This window comes from Theropithecus gelada, chromosome 9 (assembly GCF_003255815.1).
Source record: "Theropithecus gelada isolate Dixy chromosome 9, Tgel_1.0, whole genome shotgun sequence".
Lineage (NCBI taxonomy): Eukaryota > Metazoa > Chordata > Mammalia > Primates > Cercopithecidae > Theropithecus > Theropithecus gelada.
The window spans coordinates 72604409-72612179 of record NC_037677.1 but is presented as its reverse complement, the minus strand read 5'-3'; positions in this window follow the sequence as shown (position 1 = coordinate 72612179).

The window sequence follows — 7771 nt, the reverse complement described above, 5'->3', positions numbered from 1 at the left end:
ACCTGTCACTTACTATACACCAATAAAAAAATCCATATGGATCAAGGATATAAATATAAAAAAGAGAATATTACCTATACTGGAAGAAAAATAAGTAAATTATTTTAATACATGAAAACTGGAAAGTCTTTCTGTTATGATTCAAATTCTGAAGCAATAAAAAAAAATAGACCTGAATACAAAAACTCTTGTGTGTGGCAAGACAAAAAGGAAAACAAAGAAAATATAACACCATATACCAGTAAAAATACAACTCTACTCATCAGCTTTTATAAGATATGCTGTGTAATAATCCTCACATCTCCATGAACAGCAACAGCAAATGTTGATTTCTCTCTTGCCTTATTGAAATTTTGTGTTGGCTATTGCTTTGTCTCATTACTCCAGAATCCTCATTACTCCAGAATCTAGGCTGATAGAATAGCCCATTTCTGTAACACTGCTATTCTCCTGACAGTCATTTAGCACCTCCACAGGTGGTTCATGAGGATTCCAGTTGCTCCACATCTTTGCCACGGCTTGTTTTTAATTGTAGTTATTCTGACGGTTGTGTAATAGTATATTACTGTGGTTCTAATTTGCATTTACATAGTGACCAATGATGTTTAACAACTTTTCCTGGGCTTGCTGGACATTTACAAATAACTTGCCCATTTCGTGTTGGATTGTCTTGTTATTGAGTTGTAAGATTTCATTATATGTTCTGAATCCAAGTCTTTTGTAACATGTATGTTTTGCAAGTATTTTTCCCCATCTGTGGCTTATCTTTTAGTTTTCTTAATTAATGGTGTTTTCTGACAAGCCAAAGCTTATTATATTGGTGCATTTTAACTATAAAATATTTTTCTTTGGTGAGTCATATATTTTGCAAACTGTCTTTGCAAGGTTTGCCTTACCCAAGATCACAAAGATTTTTCTCATATGTTTTCTTCTAGAAGTTGTGGGGTTTTAGCTCTTATTGGGGTCTGTGATCCATTTTGAATCAAATTTTGTGTATGTTGTGAGAAAAGTGCCTAAGATCCTGTTTTCCACACAGACATCCAGCTGGATCATATCTTTCAGGACCATTTATTTAAAAGACACATTCTTTCCTCATTGAATTATCTTGACAATTTTTTAAAATTGACCATATAATCATACATCTATTTCTGAACTCTCAATTCTGTTTCACGGATCTAGATATCTATGTTTATGCCAATACAAGCATTACACATTGATAGTGCCTTCAACTCAGGGAATAAAAGTTTTCTAGACACATTCTTCTTCAAAATTCTGTATTCTTTGTGGACTTACATAAACTTTAGGATCAGTTTGACAATTTCTGTAAAAACTTCTGCCTGGATTTTAATTGAAATTGTGTTAAATAGATAAATACATTAGGAAATAATCAATATCATAACCATATTCAGTCTTCCAATTCATTAACATTATGCCTCCCAAATTATTTGTTTCCTTTAATTGCATTCAGCAATTTTTTGTATTTTTCAATGTATTGTTAAAATTATCTCTATGTTCTTTATGGTTTTTAATGCCATTATATTTGTTCACTGTTAAAATTGAGAAAATCATTGACTTTGGTCTACTGGTTTTGTCTCATTTGATGTTATATTTACATACTGGTTAGAGTAGCTTCAGTTGTAGAGATCTTAGGAATTTGTGTGTACAGGATGGCAATATCCAAAAAAATTTTTAAGTTTTATAGCTTCCTTTCATATATATACATGTATATATACACACACAGAAAAAAAACAAATAAAACATCTATCTCTCTATCTAATCTATCCATATGAATGTGCATGTGTGTGTGTATATGGAAGGTGTGTGTATATATTGTTACCTGGATGACAAAATAATATGAGCACCAAAGCCCTGTAACATGCAGTTTACCTGTATAACAAACCTGCACATGTATCCCGATCCTAAAATAAAAGTTCACAAAAATTTTTAAAAAATGAAGAAAAACATATCTCAACAGTGTAATACACACATATCCATACATACACGTATATATGGATAACTATTTAGAAAAGATACAATTGAACCCAAACCTATTTTATTTCTTTTTTCTTGCTTTATTTCACAGGCTAGGACTTCAATGACAATGTAGAATATAAGTGGGAGTAGGTATTCTTTCCATTTTCCCAATCTTATAGGACAATTATTTGATCCTTCACCATAAGTATGATGCTACCTTAAGTAAGGTTTTCTACTCCTACTCTAATGTTTGTATGTTGCTCAGAACTTTTACAATGTGTGGATGATGCATTTTGCAAAATGTTTTTAATTACATCTATTGAGATGATATGTTTTTCTTCATCTTTTTGAATTTTTAAAAACTTTTATTTTAGGCAGGTTTGTTATACAGGTAAATTGCATGTCACAGGGCTTTGGTATACATATTATTTTGTCACCCAGGTAACAAGGATAGTACCTGATACATCATTTTTTTTTGATCCTCACCCTCCTCCCACTCTCCACCCTCAAGAAGGCCCCAGTGTCTCTTGTTCTTTTCTTTGTGTCCATATGTACTAAATGATTAGCTTCCATTTGTAAGTGAGAACATGTAGCATTTCATTTTCTGTTCCTGTGGCAGTTTACTTAAGATAATGCCTCCAGCTCCATCCATGTTGCTGCAAAGGACATGATCTCATTCTTTTTTATAACTGCATAGTATTCTATGGTGTATATGTATCACATTTTTTTAAAAACAGTATACCATTGATGGGCATTTAGATTGATACCACATCTTTACGATTGTGAAGAGGGCTGCAGTGAACATACATGTTAATGTGTCTTTATGGTAGAATAATTTATAGGACTTTGGCTATACATCCAATGATGGGATTGCTGGATCGAATGGTAATTCTGCTTTGAGTTCTTTGAAAAATCGCCAAACTGCTTTTCACAATGGCTAAACTAATTTACATTCCCACCAGAAGTATGTAAGTATTCCCTTTTCTCCACAACCTTGCCAGCATCTGTTATTTTTTGACTTTTTAATAATAGCCATTCCGACTGGAATAAGATGATATCTCATTGTAGTTTTGATTTGCATTTCTTTAATGATTAGCGATGTTGAACAGTTTTTATATGCCTGTTGGCCACATGTATGTCTGCTTTTCAAAAATGTCTGTTCATATCCTTTACCCACTTCTTCTAAGGTTGTTTGTTTTTCACTTGTTAATTTGTTTGAGTTCATTATAGATTCTGGATATTAGACCTTTGTCAGATGTGTAGTTTGCAAATATTTTCTACCAGTCTGTAGGTTGTCTGTTTATTGTTTCTTTTGCTGTGCAGAAGCTCTTTAGTTTAATTAGATCCCATTTGTCAATTTTTGTTTTTGTTGCAATTGCTTTGGTGTCTTAGTCATGAAATCTTTGCCAGGTCTGTGTCCAAAATAGTATTCCTAGGTTATCTTCCATGGATTTTATAATTTTATGTTTTACATTTAAGTCTTTAATCTATCTTGAATTGATTTTTGTAAATGGTGTAAGGAAAGGATCCAGTTTCAATCTTCTGCACATAGCTGGCCAGTTATCCTGGCACCATTTATTGAATAGGAAGTCCTTTCCCCATTGCTTGTTTTTTTCAACTTTGTTGAAAATCAGATAGTTGCAGGTGTGCAGCCTTATTTCTGGGTTCTCTATTCTGTTTCATTGGTCTGTGGGTCTTCTTTTGTACCAGTACCATACTGTTTTGGTTACTGTAGCCTTGTAGAATCATTTGAAGTCTGGTATTGTGATGCCTCCAGGCTTGTTCTTTTTCTTTAGGATTGCCTTAGCTATTTGGCCTCTGTTTTGATTCCATGTAGATTTTAAAGTAGTTTTATCTAGTTCTGTGAAGAATATCATTTGTAGTTTGATAGGAATAGCATTAAAATCTGTAAATTGCTTTAGTCAGTACAGCCATTTGAACATTCATTCTTCCTATCCATGAACATAGGATATTTTTCCGTTTGTGTCACCTCTGATTTCTTTGAGCAGTTTTTCATATTTCTCATTGTAGATATCTTTCACCTTCCTAATTAGCTGTATTCCTAGGTATGTTATTCTTTTTGTGGCTATTGTGAATGAGATTCTCTCTCTCTTTCTTTCTTTCCTTCTTTCCTTTCTTTTTTTTTCTTTCTTTCTTTCCTTCCTTCCTTCTTTCTTTCTTCTTTTCTTCTTTCTTTTTTTCTTTTTTTTTTTTGTCAGAGTCTCGCTCTGTTACCCAGGCTTGGTTCAAGCGATTCTCCTGCCTCAGCCTCTTGAGTAGCTGGAATTACAGGCACTCCACCACACCCAGCTAATTTTTTTGTATTTTTAGTAGAGACGAGGTTTCACCATGTTGGTCAGGCTGGTCTCAAACTCCTGACCTCGTGACCCCCCCGCGTCAGTCTCCCAAAGTGACCCCCCCGCATCAGTCTCCCAAAGTGCTGGGATTGCAGGCATGAGCCACTGTGCCCAACTGGGATTTTGTTCTTTATTTGACTCTCAGCTTGGATGTTGTTGGTGTATAGGAATGCTACTAATTTTTGTACATTGATTTTGTATATTGAAACTTTGCTGAAGTTGTTTATCAGATCAAGGAGCTTTTATGGAGTTTTCTATGTATAGAATCATATAATCTGCAAACAGGGTAACTTGACTTCCTCTCTTCCTATTTGAATGCCTTTTATTTCTTTCTCTTGCTTAATTGTTCTGGCCATCATTTCCAGTACTATATTGAATAGGAGGGGTGACAAAGGGCATCTTTGCCTTGTACTGATTTTCAGAGGAATCTTTACAGCTATTCCCCACTCCGTATGATGCTGGTTGTAGGTTTTTCATAGATGGCTCTTATTATTTTGAAGTATGTTCCTTCAATACCTAGTTTGTTGAGGGTTTTTAACATGAAATGATGTTGAATTTTATCAAAAGCCCTTTCTGCATCTATTGAGATGGTCAGATGGTTTTGTTTTTAGTTCTGTTTATGTGATGAATCACATTTATTGATTGGCCTATGTTGATTCAGCCTTGAATCCCAGGTATAAAGCCTACTTGATTGTGGTGGATTAGCTTTTTTATGTGCTGCTGGATTTAGTTTGTTAGTATTTTGTTAAGAATTTTTGCATATGCTCATCAAGGATAGTGGCCTGACATTTTCTTTTTATGTTATGTCTCTTCTAGGTTTGGTATCAGCCTGATGTTGTTCTCATAGGATGAGTTAAGGAGGGGCCCCCTCTCCTGGATATTTTGGAATACTTTCAGTAGGAATGGTACCAGCACTTCTTTATACTTCCGATAGAATTTGGCTGTGAGTCCATCTAGCCCTGAGCTTTTTCTGGTTGGTAGACTTTTTGTTACTAATTCAATTTCAGAACTCATTATTGGTCTGCTCGGGGATTCAATTTCTTCCTGGTTCAATCTTGGGAGATTGTATGTTTCTAGGAATTTATTCATTCCTTCCAAGTTTTCTAGTTTGCATTCATAGAAGTGTTTGTAGTAGTCTCTAAGAGTTTTCTAATTATTATTATTTCTGTGTGGTCAATGGTAACATCTCTGTCATTTCTGATTGTGTTTATTTAGATCTTCTCCTTTTTTTCTGTATTAGTCTAGCTAGCAGTCTCTCTATCTTATTAATCTTCCAAAAATTTACTTCTGGATTTGTTAATCTTTTCTATGGTTTTTCACATTTAATTTCCTTCAGTTCAGCTCTGATTTTGGTTCTTTCTTGTCTTCTGCTGGCTTTTGGGTTTGTTTGCTCCTCTTTCTCTGGTTCCCCTGGTTGTGATGTTAGGTTAATTTGAAATCTTTCTAAATTTCTAGTGTGGGTGTTTAGTGCTATGCATTTCCCTCTTTACGTGGCTTTAGCGTGTCCCAGAGATTCTTGTATGTTGTCTCTATGTTTTCATTAGTTTCAAAGAATTTCTTGATGTCTGCCTTAATTTCATTGTTTACCCAAAAGTCATTCAGGAGAAGGTCATTTAATTTCTATATAATTGTATGATTTTGAACAATTTTATTAGTATTAACTTCTATTTTTGTTGTGCTGTGGTCTGAAAGGGTGGTTGGTATGATTTCAGTTATTGTGAATTTGTTAAGGATTGTTTTATGTCTGATTGTGTGTTTGATTTTAAAGTACGTACCATATGCTGATGAGAAGAATGTATATTCTCTTGTTTTCAGATGGAGAGTTATGTAGATATCTATTAGGTTCATTTGGTCAAGTGTTGAGTTCAGGTCCTGTATACCTTCGTTAGTCTTCTGCCATGATAATGTGTCTAATACTTTCACTAGGATCATGAAGCCTCTCAATATTTTTGTGTGGTTATCCAAGTCTCTTTGTAGGTCACTAGGTACTTGTTTTACAAATCTGGGTGCTCCTGTATTGGGTGTTTATATATTTAGGATACTTAGATCTTTTAATTGAATTGAGTCCTTTACCTTTACCACTATGTAATGCTCTTATTTGTCTTTTGTATCTTTCTTGGTTTAAAGTCTGTTTTGTCTGAAATTAGAATAACAACCTGGGCTGGGCACAGTGGCTCATGCTTGTAATCCCAGCACTTTGGGAGACCGAGGCAGGTGTGTCACTTGAGGTCAGGAGTTCAAGACTAGCTTAACCAACATGAGGAAAACCCATATCTACTAAAAAACACAAAAAAATTTAGCCGGACATAGTGGCAGGCACCTGTAATCCCAGCTACTCAGGAGGCTGAGGCAGGAGAATCACTTGAACCCAGGAGGCAGAGATTGCAGTGAGCATAGATCACGCCATTGCACTCCAGCCTGGGTGACAGAGTAACTCAATCTCAAAAGAAATAAAAATAAAAATAAAAAATAACAACCCTTGCTGTTTTCTGTTTACTTGGTAGATTTTTTTCAACCCCTTTACTTTAAGCCTGTGAGTGTTACTGCATGCGAGATGGGTCTCCTGGAGACTGCATATTGTTGGGTCTTGCTTTTTTATTCAACTTGCCACTCTGTGCCTTTCAGTTGGGGGCATTTAGACTATTTACATTTAAGGTTAATATTGAAATGTGCAAATTTGGTCCTGTCATTTTGTTGTCAGCTGGTTATTATGCAGACTTATTTTTCTGGTTGCTTCGTAGTCTCACTGGTCTATATACTTAACTGTGTTTTTGTAGTGACTAGTAATGGTCTTTCTTTCCATATTTAGCACTCCCTTTAGGACCCCTTTTAAGGCAGTCTAATGGTAACAAATTCCCTTAGCATTTGCTTGTCTGAAAAGCATCTTGTTTCAACTTTGCTTATAAAGCTTAGTTTGGATGGATATGAAATTTTCGGTTGGAAATTCTTTTCTTTAAGAATGTTGAATATAGGCTCCTAACCTCCTATGGCCTGTAGGGTTTCTTCTGAAAGGTCTACTGTTAGCCTGATGGAGTTCCCTTTGTAGGTAAACTGCCATTTCTCTCTCGCTTCCTTTAACATTTTTTCTTTTATGTCATTCATGGAGAATCTGATGACTGTGTGTCTTGGGAATGGTCTTTTTCTGTATTACTGTGCAGGAGTTCTCTCTATTTTCTGAATTTGAATATGGGCATCTCTAATAACGTTGGGAAAATGTTCATGAACAATGTCCTGAAGTATATTTTGAAGCTGTTAGTGTTTTCTCCCTCTCTTTCAGTGATGCAATGAATTGTAGATTTGGTCTCTTTATATAATTCCGTATTTCTCAGCAGATTTGTTCATTCTTCTATACTGTTTTTTTCTTTAGTTTTGTCTGACTGAGTTATTTTGGCGAACCAGTCTTTGAGCTCTGAAATTCTTTCCTCAGCTTGGTTAATTCT